Source organism: Tursiops truncatus, chromosome 1 (assembly GCF_011762595.2).
Source record: "Tursiops truncatus isolate mTurTru1 chromosome 1, mTurTru1.mat.Y, whole genome shotgun sequence".
Lineage (NCBI taxonomy): Eukaryota > Metazoa > Chordata > Mammalia > Artiodactyla > Delphinidae > Tursiops > Tursiops truncatus.
Window position 1 is genome coordinate 182,677,245 of NC_047034.1, and position 12,294 is coordinate 182,689,538.

A 12,294-nucleotide genomic window follows, 5' to 3' on the forward strand; every position below is an offset into this window, starting at 1 on the left:
GGGGGGGAGAGACGAGGACTCTCTGCTCTCAAACGACTCCTCCCCCTGGCTGGCACCCAGCTCCCTGGGCCCCGGGAGGCCCTCGGAGGATGAGGTCCACCGCCCACACGCCCCATCCCACTTAGGGGAGCCCCGTGCTCAGTCCACGGGAGCAGACCCTCCCAGCAGCCCACCTCGCAGGGGGCCACAGAGCCTGAACCATCCTCGGGGGTAGAGGAGGCTGCTCACGACGTTCTTGGGGTCCAAACCGCCCATGTCAGGAGCTCCCCGTTTCTCTCCACATCAGGATTTTTCCTGTCCAGGGAGCACTGTCCCCGTCTTCAGAATCTAAGTAAAAACATCCCCAAGATGTACCCACCCAAAGGGGACAGGCGGCCAATCTCTGCACAGCATGGGGGTCTCCCGGCCCTCCAGAGCCTGACACCAACTACCACACACCCCCGGGGGCAGGAGGAGGGCCGGGAAGGGGGTCCTAGGAGGCCCCTCCCACGAGGGCTTTTTAACCTGAAGGTAAGACACCAGGGCTGGCTTTGCAGGCCCACGACCGCACACTGGGGTCAAGGCTCTGCTGGGGTCACCTCTTCACCTTCGATCAAATGTTATTTTGTGAATGAAATCCAACGGGACAGGGGTGTGTGCAGAGCCAGAGAGATGGCGTGTGACCCCAACGGGCCAGGGCTTCCCTTCAGACAGAGGGGGCCATCCGCCTCCCACCCCAGCCCAGGAGGCCGTCCTGGCCTCTCGGTACCCACGCTAGAGTCAGAGACGCGGCCAGAACGGGAGCTGGGGACCCGGGTTCTCGTCTCTCCCGCCTTCCACACCTCAGAGGGAGGCAGAGGCAGCTGGGGGTGGGGGGCAGCGCCGTCAGCCAGACAAGGACGAAACACACACGCAGGCTGCAGCGACCCTGCACACACCTCAGACGCTCTCATCTTTGCATTTAAAAGTGGCATCACACGACGGCAGGAGGAACAGTAAAACTCAGGGTGATAGCTTAAATTTTTAATTTTTTCTTTATCTGAAATGGCATTAAAAAACAATACCCCCCCCCCCCCACTGCGACAAGTTGAGAGACCTCAAAAGAGAGATGAAGTGTAGGCATTTCAGGCCCTTTCCTCCTGCTTCCCAGACAAAAGCCGGGTTACGAAGCCAGCCCAGACCCTCAACGCGTTCGGTCACCGTGGACCCGCAAGGTACCCAGCTGCACAGGCTCAGCAGCGGCCACTCGCCGTCCTTGGGGACGCAAAGGGCTGCCCACAGAAGCCGGCCCTGCGGTCCAGTGTCACCCACGTGGAGCCCCAGGGCGCGTGTGAGCGCCACCCGTCGGCTCACGCCAGAGCGAGGGAACTTGGAAACAACTCTCTAACTGTTAAGGATAAGATCCTGCAAAAGAAGACTTTTAAGCCCATTTGTCAACACCTCCCAAGTGCACACGGAGCTGGTGATGGCGGGGAAGACAGAAATTCACTGGGGAGGCTGCCGTGAGCTGCCGCCCAGCTCCCCACAGCTCCGCGAAAACCACCATGCATCTGAACCAGAGCTCAAGGCAGCACACAGGCTGCCCACTGGGGTCCAAACACACTTCAAAGCCAAAGGGTTTTCTGTGCTCCCAATTCTAATTACAGGAAAAGGTCACTTCTTTTTATCGTTGGGGGTGCATCTGTCCAGGAAGCACACACGTGGGCCCCTAAACTCCCCTGTCCACACCAGCCACTGACGGGAATGTGACAGGGATGGAGCCGCAGGACCGTGCGTGGAGCGCCCACCCCGCCCTCCAGCCACGGGGGCCACAGCAGAACCCCGGGTGGGTGCGGCCGGGTGGGCAGGTGACCCAGAGGAGGGTGGCTGAAAGCCCATCTGCCTCCACCTCTCCTCCTCCAGGTGCAGGCCTCCTGGGGGGGAAGGGAAGGGAGCCCGACCCAGGGCGCTCTCGCAGCGGCACTGGCAACGGCTCCCCGGTCAGCTGGAGACCTTGGGTTCCCCTGGAGGGGCTCTCAGGAGGGGCGCAGCAGCAGGGGGAGGCAGCCTGGCCCCTCACCCAGACCTGCAAGCAGCCCCGAGAGAAATCAGGGTGACCCGGGGCCAAAAGGAGGCTGCGGCGAGCCAGGCGTGGGCGGCAGGACCAGCGGGCGGCGCAGGCCGAAGGCAAGACACACCGGACCTGGCCACCGCCGCGGCACCGCTGGGCCAGACCCCGTGCAGCCTCCTCCGCCAGCAGGCGGGGTCCCAGGGGAGCTGCCCTCCACTCCTCAGCAACCTAAAGATCCTCCCCAGGCAGGTCCCCTCCCCCAGGCACCGCACGTGCCGACGGCCGACGAGGCCCAGCCCCGCTCTTGCAGGCACCCCGGCCTCAGCGGGCAGCTGGAGGGACGGCACTTTCGCCCGCTTCCCCGCCAGGAAGTAGCCCCGGCCGGCCCCGCCCACGCCGCCGGTCTGTTCGGCTTCCTCAGCGCCTGCACCTCCTCCCTCCCTTCCCCTCCCCCTCCCGGCAGCCGCCCTGCTTGTTTTCTCGCCATAGAAACCGACACAACAGTGAGCCCAGCGCTTGAGCCGGCGCGGGTGGACGGTGGCGCTGCCCGGCCGCGGGGCTACTCAGAGCTGGCGCGGTGGCCGCCTCTGCTTCCAGGCGGAGGCACCGAGGCCGGCAAGGGGCCAGCGAAGTCACCGCTGGTGTATCCCCGGTGAGTCCCCAAGCCCAGGCTGAAAGACAGCTGCTCGTGGGTCCCAAAGACGTGACCCTGGAGACACAGAGCCGAGAGTCCACGGGCCTGTCGCCAGCACTGACCAGGGCACAAGGCGGCAGGGCCACCAGAGTGGGTTCCTAGTAAAATGAAGAACACACGGCGTGAAGCGCACCGCGTCACCCTCACACTCGGATGAGGGTCTCCAAGGGGGCCCAGCCCCTCTCGTCTGAGGCTCATCCCTGCCAGTGGGGTGGGCTGGGGTGGGGAGGGGGACGAGGGTGACCAGCACCGGGGAGGAGGCTATGTGGGCCACACTGGGCCCAGGAGAGCCAGGACGCGGGCAACAGGGGTGAGCGGGGGACGCGGCTGAAGAATCCACACCAGTTTTTCATCTGAAAAATGGGGCGACACAGGCTCTGCTACCTCAGAGCAGAGGACATGGGGTTTCTCGAACGTCTAGCCCTAACACGTCTCGCCTACAGCAGGAACCACGCCGGTCACATGACAGCCCCGCAGCTGCAGAATCCCCACCACTGGTGAGCCGGGCAACGGGCCCTGAGACCCCTGAAGCTCCCCTCCTGCGGAGCATCCCAGGACACCCCCCCATCAAGAGGCAGGTGGGGGCAGGGCCTGGCAGGGGCAGGAGGCCAGGGGCCCAGGCACCAAGGCTCTCCCAGTGCTGCCAGGCCAGACTCTGGGTGACATGGCTGCACCAGGGGACCTGCCCAGCCCAGGACCTGACCCCACCCCCACCCCCGCCCATACCAGCCCCCGGGCCCCCTTCTCTCACTGCACAAAGCCAAGGACCCCACAGGGAAGGGAAGGGTGTCTCAGCAGCCCTGGGGGAGGGAGCAGAGACAGGGGCTTCCTGTGCCTTCTCCTTGGGGGGAGGAGGGCTGGGGCCACCATTAGAATCAGCGGCCGGCCCCTCGCCCCAGGTCTGGGCCTGCTCTGCCCACTGTGGCCAAGGCCACAGCAGGGACCGGAGCCCACGGCCCACCCGCGCTCTCTCTGACCCTCACTGACCCTAAGACCCGAGTTCACATGATCTAATAGGAAGACTGGGGTCTCCGGTTTCATTTTTTAATACCCACACTATAGCCTGTGTTCGCTGCTGTTTTCTAGGCTAGGTGTACATTCTTAAAAGGTACACGTGTGAGGTGTCAGGTGACACGGCCTCCTCTCTGCAGGCCAGGAGACTGGGTGTCATGTCGGGGTTGTTCAGGGGTTCAATCACATGCGGTTACAGCAGGCCGGGCTCTGGCAGTGACATTGGGAACACCGGGCCCTCCCTCTGCAATGGTGACCCAGGCGGCCTCCTGGAGAAGGGGCCGCCGTCTGCCCACACAGGAACGGGTTCCACCCCAATGGCTAACGTGTCTCCTAAACGCTAATGACACAGATGGCGGGAGAGGGGGTGTCACCACTGAATCTGCTTTTTGAAAGATCCCACTTGAAACAACTAAAGGAGAAACACCTCACTTCCCTCAAGGAGCCCGCCGACCTCCGGCCTCGGTCTCCCCCTAGCAGGGTGTGCACATGGGGCCAGAGTGAGGCAGACAGCGCCTCTATCTGCAGGGCTGGGGCGTGGGGTGGCCTTGGCCGGGGACAGCTTTCCATGTCCGTGACCCTCCCCCAGCCCCCTGCACTTGCAGCTGGAGCAGTCCTTAGAGGGAAGGAGGCATTTCCTGTGCCCCCCCCTCCCAATTTCCCGACATTCTTGGCAAGCCCAGAGGAGAGGAGGTGACAAGGACGGGAAGGGGCTTGGAAGTGGCGGGGCGGGAGGACGCGGCGCCCGGAGAAGGCCGGCGGGCAGGAAGGGGCTCTCCATCAGGGCATCCCCCGTGGGGTGTCCGCCAGGCCTGCAGCACCCACAGAGACGCAGGGGGCCAGGGACCCGGGCCTTCAGGACATGGAGATGCCCGGAGGCTGGGAGTTGGGGTGACTGTCCAGTCCTTGGCCACTAAGCCTCAGAAGTGCTCTGCGGCCCCACCTGGCATTCAGCTGCCCCCGTTGGACTGGGAGGGAAAGCCCTGCACTGCTCACCGGCGCAGCCTGGGGCCTCCAGACACCAGGCCCATGACAACTGGGCCAGAAACGCCAGCGCTGCGTGTGGGCCCAGAGCGACCGGAGCCCAGGAGCCCAGGAGCCCAGGAGCCCAGGAGACGGGGCGGCTGCTTCTCCCACAGGCTGTGGAAACGCCCTCCCTGCACGCCCAGCAGGACAGGAGGTCAGAGTCTAAGGCTGCAGTCAAGGGCTAAGGGAGGGACCCGGATGGTGGAGCGGTGCCCCCGGGGCCAAGTCACAAGGACCAGCGTGGGGTCACCCTGGGGTCCACACACGCCATGCAGCCCTGTGGGTGCACGGAAGCCCAGGGGATCCACGGCCGTCCCAAGGCCCTGGGTGTCTCGGGGACACAAGGTGTTGGAGCTTCCTGGGGGTTGAGGCAATGGCTGGGATGGAGACCCTGGGCCCGCAGTCCCACATGCTGGGAGCTCTGGAGTCTGGCCAGCACCAGCCCTCCAGCAGGTGGTCTCTTCCTCCTGCAGGGTTAGGGACGCTTCTGGCCGTAACAAGGAAGCCCGGACGCTCGGGGTCCCCACCCAAGGCCAGGACTGATCTCCACAGACGCCCTGGGGCTCAGTGGCGCTCCTGGCCTTCCGCCCAACCCTGGCAGCAGGCACAGGAAAGGGCAAAGCCCTGCAGGTCCGCATGGGACCCAGCTGCGCACCTATCAGAAATGAGAACGCCACGGTGGTGGCTGACAGCCCGGGCCTCAGGGCCGCGTGCCCGCTAACCGTGCACAGCCCCGACAGACACCCCATCTATATTCAGCCTCGGAGCAGCCCCATCTCCCCGCAACATTCCAGGACCCACGGAGAGGCCTCTGTCTTCAGAACAGGAAGGTCAGGCCCCTGCTCTAAGGGGCTGAGGGAGAGGGACACGTGAGGACCACGTGATTCTGCCTGGGGAGTGAGTGACCAGGTGGGGACTTCCCCACTGGGAGTCGTCTTCAAAGCAAGTTTAGGAATCTGCATGTTGCAAGAATGGCCCCAGAAAAGCCGCTCGTCTGGCCCCAGGGCCCATCTTAGCTGCTGCCCCACACGGCCTCCCAGCAAGGACAGAGGAGGTGAGGCTGGGGCCAGGCCTGAGCCCACGTGGCCAGACCTGCAGCCAGCACGCCCTGCTCAGCTGAAAGGACTCTCTGCAACGACGCGAGGCCACGTGACTCCATCCGGGTGCCGGCCTCTCCTGTGCATGGATGTGAAGGCTCGGCCTGAGCAGCCACTTTGGGCCAGGAGGCAGCAAGCAAGAGTGACTCAGAGAGCCAGCGAGGACGGGGCTCCTGCCTCCAGGCTGCACTCGCCACGGGGGGTGTGCGCGCTGTGTGTCCTCTGCACGCTGGCCAGGCCCCACCCCGGCTGGGGGCGACCACGAAGCAGGGCTGCCAAGGGTGGAGCGAGCCCTTGCTGACCTGCACCCAGAAAGCAAAAGGTCACAAGCCTCAAGTTTTGTTTGGAAGGTTTACAGTAAACAGCACAAGCTCTCTGTCAATCACCAAACCAAAGCTTGAGTTGTTCTTGACTTCACTTCCTCAGACAAGGCATCTAATCAGAAAATCTAGTTGACCCTACCTTTAAATCAGTCTTTCTTTTTAAACAGAACGAGCGTCCGCGGTCAGCCAGAGACCTTCCCCCAGAGCCAGGCTTGGCAGTTGTGAACACCCACTTCCTCGCCCCCCGGGCGGAGCCCGGCTGCGTCAACAGCCCCACACCCGCCCTTGCCGGGAGCAGCCGGAGGCCAGGACACGCACACAACACTCACTGCAAACGCACACGTGGACACAGGGGCCCAAGAACCCCCCACGTTTTGGAACAAAAGGCAAACACCTCAAGGCTAGGGGTCCTGCATACATCAGGACCGAGGCACTGGGGAGGCTGTTCACCTTTCCCAGGGAGAAGCCACAGCGCTAACGAGGGAGCGTCACCGGAGAGCAGCCAACCCTCCGACAGGCGAGGCTGTAGCATCGAGGGGGGAGCACAACCCCAGGGGTGGGCCAGGGGGACCCCGGGAAGCACAGGGACGCTGAGGGCCCACCCTTCGTGCCCAGCGGGGGGAGCAGCAAAGCCAGGCAGGCCGACCTCCGCCCGGGGGCCCAGCGCCCAGGCAGCTCCTCTCACCGCAGGGCCTCACCCTTCTTTTGGAGACAAATACTGAGCACCAAGAAAACAACTTCTGAGCGTAGAAAGTGACCTGAGAGCTCGAAGAACGGGTCCTGGTGCCCCTGGGGGTGTGCCCTGCCCACCGCCCCCAGAGAGGCAGACGCAGGGCCAGGACCACCTCCCTCCAGGATGCTGGGCGGCGTGGACTGGAACCGGGCCGGCTGCGGGCACAGCGGGCGAAGGAGGCTCGAGCCGCAGCAACGCCGACACCAGTTCTTCCACACACAGCAATCTCCACCCCGGAGGGTAAAGGCCAGAGAGCAAAGGCACGCATGACCCCAGCGTCTCCGCAGCAGAGAAGAGGCCCCAGGCCCCCACGCCTGGGCAGCAAGGACTGAGACTGTGCTCGGGGCTCTCCCACCCGGCCAGACCCCTCTAGAGGCCCCTCCTCAGCTGCTGGCAAACATTGAAGGATGCGGTAGAGTGCTCGTGGAAAAACCAAAGCCCCGGAGAGTGGGAGGCCCCGGGTGGGAGGGACCTTGAAGGACCAGTGGGCAAAGGACAGCAAAGCCCAGACACGACCGCGGCGCCTGTCCCCGGAAGAGCAGAGAGGCCGCAGACGCCGCCCCGTGCTGGCCACAGGGAGCGACGACAGATGATGGGGGGGGTGCGCATCCGCAGTCCCTGTCACCGCCGCTGTCCTCCCGGGACCAGCACGGGGCTGGCACAGCGTCCACCTCGCCGTCCCTCGCGCCCCAGGCCCCAACCTGACTCCCGCTTCTAGAAACAGTGCGGGGACGCACGTGGCCAGGGTGTGGACGTGGAGCCCCAGGCAGGCCTGAGCGTGTGGAGGGTGCTGTCCACCGAAGCGCGGGGAAGACGCACAGGATTCACAGCACAAGTGTTCTGGAAAGTCACAGAAGGAACCAGAACAACGTGTGAGGGAGGTTTCCCCAAATACGTGAGCCCTTCCAGCCTGTGAACCACTCACCTACTCCCAGTGACACAGAAAACGGAAGGACAGAGCTGGGAGCCGGGCGGGGCAGCGGGAGGGGAGGAGGGGAGAGGGCCCCGCGCCACGCCCATCTCCACAGCCACCTGCCCCTGCAGCTCCAGCTCCTGCAGCCCTGTCGTTGGAGCCTGAGTGGCCTGGCACACTCTGGGCCACCGGCCGCAGGCACGGGCAGCGGCAACATAACCCGTGTTTCCCTGGACCTAAGAGCCGGGCTCCTGCCACCTGCCGCCCTCGGGAAGGAGCACATCTGAGGCCGGCTACAAGCAGAGCACCTCAGAGCCTCGAGAGGGACGGCTTTGTTTAAAAAGGTACCAGGGTCATCCTGGGAGCAGAAACACCTCACCTGCTCCAGCGTCCAGAGAAGCAGGGCCGGTGCGGGCCAGAGGAGGTGGGGGGGAATGAGGTCCCAACACTGCAGACAGACACAAGCCAGGGCAGCGACAGGGAGACTCGGGTTTGGGGCAACACAGACGACATCAAGGACGATGTGGACAAGACGGCAGCGCCGAAGGGTCAGCAAACAGGGACACCGACTCGTCGACCCCCGTCATTGCCAGGAAGGTCCCGAAGGCCCTCCCCACGCCGGGCCGGCCGCCAACAGGGGGCTCCTGGTGCGGCCTCCCACCGGGGCTTCCCACCTCACTTTGCTTTAGCAGGTGGTGTCGTCCCAACCAGTCCTGGTTTCTCTTTGTCCTAAACCGACACGTGTGTGTGTGTGTGTGTGTGTGTGCGTGTGCGTGTGTGTGTGTGCGTGTGTGTGTGTGTCCGCGCGCGCTTTACCACCATTTTTCAGCTACTGAAACATGTCACCTCAGGGCTGCAATTCAGACCTTTCAGCCTGTTTCATCCCCTGAAAGGCCGTGTCAAGCCCCAGCCCTGCCCGTCTGTGCGGAGGGCGAGGGGTCGTGAGAACACACGACGTGGCGTAAAGATCAGGGCAGTGACCTTTCGACCCAGCCTCTCTGCAGGGCCCAGGCCTGCCGCGCCAGTGAGGGGCCGGGGGCGGGGCGTCTCTCCCCAGGCCCCTCGGCCAGGCTGGCCCTGCACCTGCCCACAGGGGCCAGTGCCCCCTGGGGAAAAGGAAACGAGCAAAGAGGCCGGACACATCCTCCCTGTCCTGAGGATGCTGCCTGTTTTGGGGATCAGGTCCCCTTTCCAAGAAGCCACTTCTGTCAACTGGGTAACTCTTCCCCGGGCATCATCCTCTCAGGCCATCTGCACAAAGGTCATCAGCACCTCCTGGCCTTCAGCAGTGGTCCGGATGGGAGGAGGGGGCACCCCAGGGGCCCCCCAAGTCCCCGTGAGTCGGGCAGCCACACAGGAGACCCTCAGGGACAAGGGCCGAATCTCAGCCCTGGAGGTCCTGCGGGGGCGGAGAGGGGTCTGGGTGCTGGCAGGCCCAGACAGACAAAGGCTTCCGTGGGGCGGGAGCAGCTCGGCATAAAGGAGCGTTTGGGTCGGCGCAGGGCAGCATCGAGCCTTTGTGCCGAGGGTCCCACTGCTGCAAGTCCCCGGCTGGCCCTTCATCCCCGGTGGGAACTGGGCGACAGGACGCCGGACAGGGCCCTCCTAATTAAGCTCCAAAGGGACGAGCCGCACCGCCCCCGGCGTGGCCGTCGGGCAGAGGCCACAGCACCTTCGGGGGCAGGTGCCCTCCACCTGGGGCTGCCGGGGCAGCCTGAGGGCCTGACCACAGGCGAGGGCGCATCCCGGGGTGCCCATGCTCCCGCCACCCACAGTGAACCGTGCCAGTCCCTGGGATGCCACAGGCGGGACCGCGTCCGTCTGTCTGGAGCCCAGCCCCGCCCCGCGAGGAACAGGCCGGTTTGCTGAATCCAGGGCCCTTTGCTGAATCCAGGGCCCGGGAGGAAAGCACGCAGTGGCTCCGCCCCACCCCCAGCTCCCTCTGGGGCTGGTGGCCTGAACTTTTCACCCTCGGCACAGACACCAGGAAAGGAGGGCGCAGGGGTGTCTGCCCGCGGGCGGGGGAGGGGAGGGCGGCCAACACCCACCGCCCCCCTCCAGAATCGTGTATGGCCCCTTTTACAATGGCCAGATGGCGGCCCAGGGCCCGCAGGCCTCCTCACCCTCTGTGACCGCCTGACCTCTCGTTAACAGGGACAGAACTGGGACCTGCGGCCACACCCCCACACCCTGGAGGGGCCGGCGAAGGTCACCAGGGCTGCGTCCATCCCCCCGCCTCGTGAGGTGAGCCAATGCCTACACCTCCCAGACGCTCCTGTGTGAGAACCAAAGAGGACCCAACCCGCCAGTGGGGATGGGGCAGAAGCGGTGGAGGGATCGCGGCACAGGACACCGCAGGCGCTGCCCAGAACCTGCCCGACGGTGCAGGGCACGGCCACGACGAGCAGGGGACACGCGGGGATGGCTGAGACTCTGGGCGCAGAGACCGACCCGCACGCCCCATCCCCCCCAACACGCGTCACGACGACAGGCCGGGAGAAGCAGGGACCTGCCGGCCACGGCCATCGACCAGGCTGCACCCGGGGCCAGGCTCCATCAGCAAGTGACCCCGGTCTCTCCTAGGCGTTGACAGCAGCGCATCGTCACACCCCGAGACCAGACACTACCGAGCCTCGCCGTCCCTAAGGACCAGCCAGAGCCACCGCACGACGCAGCGCACAGCCCGCCCGCCTGCCCGCCCGCTGACCTCCCTCCAGGTCATCGCCTGTCCCCGTGAGGCCTGTCGTCCTAAACTGCCACGCCGGGCGTGATGAGCAGAGCCAGAGGAAGAAAGGCCCGCTAGGACGCGGCCCCGCCGCTCTGCGGCCTCCGCAGAACCTGCTGGCAGCGCCTCTCATGGGACGTGCTGCCCAGGGGTACACGACGGACGTCACGGCAGGACGTGCTGCCCAGGGGTACACGACGGACGTCACAGCAGGTCCCAGACAGGGCCGCGAGGAGCCAGGTGTGGGCTCGTCCAGAATCCCCAGCAGCATGGCCACACCGAGGGCCCAGCGTGGCAGGGACGCCTGAGCCAGAGCCCAGTGGGTCCCGAGTGGCGGGTGGACCCCCAGTACCACTGAACGTAGGCTGGCACCCCACAAGCGCCCGGGGACCTGGCCAGGCGACCCGCAGCTTCCTCAGGAGCGCCAGGCCTCACCACACCGTGCGCGCCCACTGCCCCTCAGCCCCTTTGCTCTGCAGCCCTCCACCAGCAAGTCAGGTCAGTCACCCCCTCGGCCAGGGAAAGGACTGTGCTCTAACGCCGGGCAGGGAAACTCTGCCGCACCGCCAGAAACCAAATCAAATATGGTTCCGGACAGTCCTCTGGAGTGACTCAGAGGCCCGCGGTGACGACCGGGCCGGAGGACACTGGGCAGGGGTCTGGGCCGGCCCTGCCCGCCTTCCCCGTCACCCAGCATTCACAGCCTCCTGGCCCGTCGCTGCCCTGTGGTCAGCTCGGCACCACTGGGGGGGCCAGACGAGGCCCTGTGCCCTGGATGCAACTTCCCAGGCGGCCATGTGCCCCCGAGGGCCCCTCCCGACTCAGGCAGCCAAGCCGTGGCCGGCACCTCCTCCGCCCCACGTGCTGGCACTCCGCCCCGTGGCTCAGCCACCGCAACCCCCGGCAGGAGCCCGGCCCCTCGCCCAAGACCCGCGTGTGCTTACTCGAGGCTACGCCTGTCCAGAAGCTGGGACGGAGGAATCGGGGTGAGGGGCACACACGGGGGCATCTGCCAGCCGCCAGAAAGGCCCAGAACAACAGCAAAGACAACGTGGATCAGCTCCCCGGGGCTGAGGTCCTGCCACGCGACTAGTTCCCTGAGCTGGAGCCCTGCGTCCGGGAGGCCGCCAGTCCAGGGCTGGGGCCAGTCAGGCACCCCTGGGGCAGGGGCTTCCAGGGTGAGTGACGCCCACCGAGGGGCTCCCCGCCCGGCGCCCAGGCCTGTTCCACGGCAGCCCTGTCCCCCTGACTCCAGGGCTCGGGCCACCCGGGCCACTCAGGAAGATCTCCGGCCACCTGGTGAAACCGTTCTGATGCAGCTCTGGGCAGACACCGGGGTGGCACTGCAACCTGTGACCAGGGACGATCTGGAAGTAGGAGGCCCACGGTCCCACCTGTGCCCTGGTGCCCAGGCTCACCGTGGCACAGACGTGCGCGCCCCTCCTGGGCGGGACCACAGCACAGCCCTGACCTGCTGGGCCCTGAGCTCCTCCCCACAGTGTCTAGGAGAATGCAGCCCCACCCTCGGCCTGGCCGAGCCCCAAAGCCACTGACCATACCTCCAGACCTAAAGGAAGGCTCTAGGCAGATGTGGTACTTAAGCGTGAGGACACGAGGGCGTACAGGCCACTGTCACCGCTCTGCTACACCCCGACGGCATAACCGATGTGCCACCTCCTCACTCTGAAAGGCATCACACTGCCTGGAAATTTCTGAAAAGCAAAACACACAACTCTGTCCCTG

General features: G+C 65.4%; 1 protein-coding gene and 1 long non-coding RNA gene across 2 annotated transcripts in view; one reads left to right on the forward strand and one right to left on the reverse strand.

The window, feature by feature from the left end:
* The window catches only part of SKI (SKI proto-oncogene), a 60,480-nt gene that overhangs the window by 16,085 nt on the left and 32,101 nt on the right, over positions 1-12,294 (reverse strand). The window lies entirely within an intron of this gene.
* Positions 2,397-6,225, forward strand: LOC141277326 (uncharacterized). Its single transcript, XR_012328510.1, has 5 exons — positions 2,397-2,431; positions 2,519-2,681; positions 3,167-3,220; positions 4,689-4,914; positions 5,234-6,225. It is a non-coding gene; the product is annotated as an uncharacterized lncRNA (long non-coding RNA).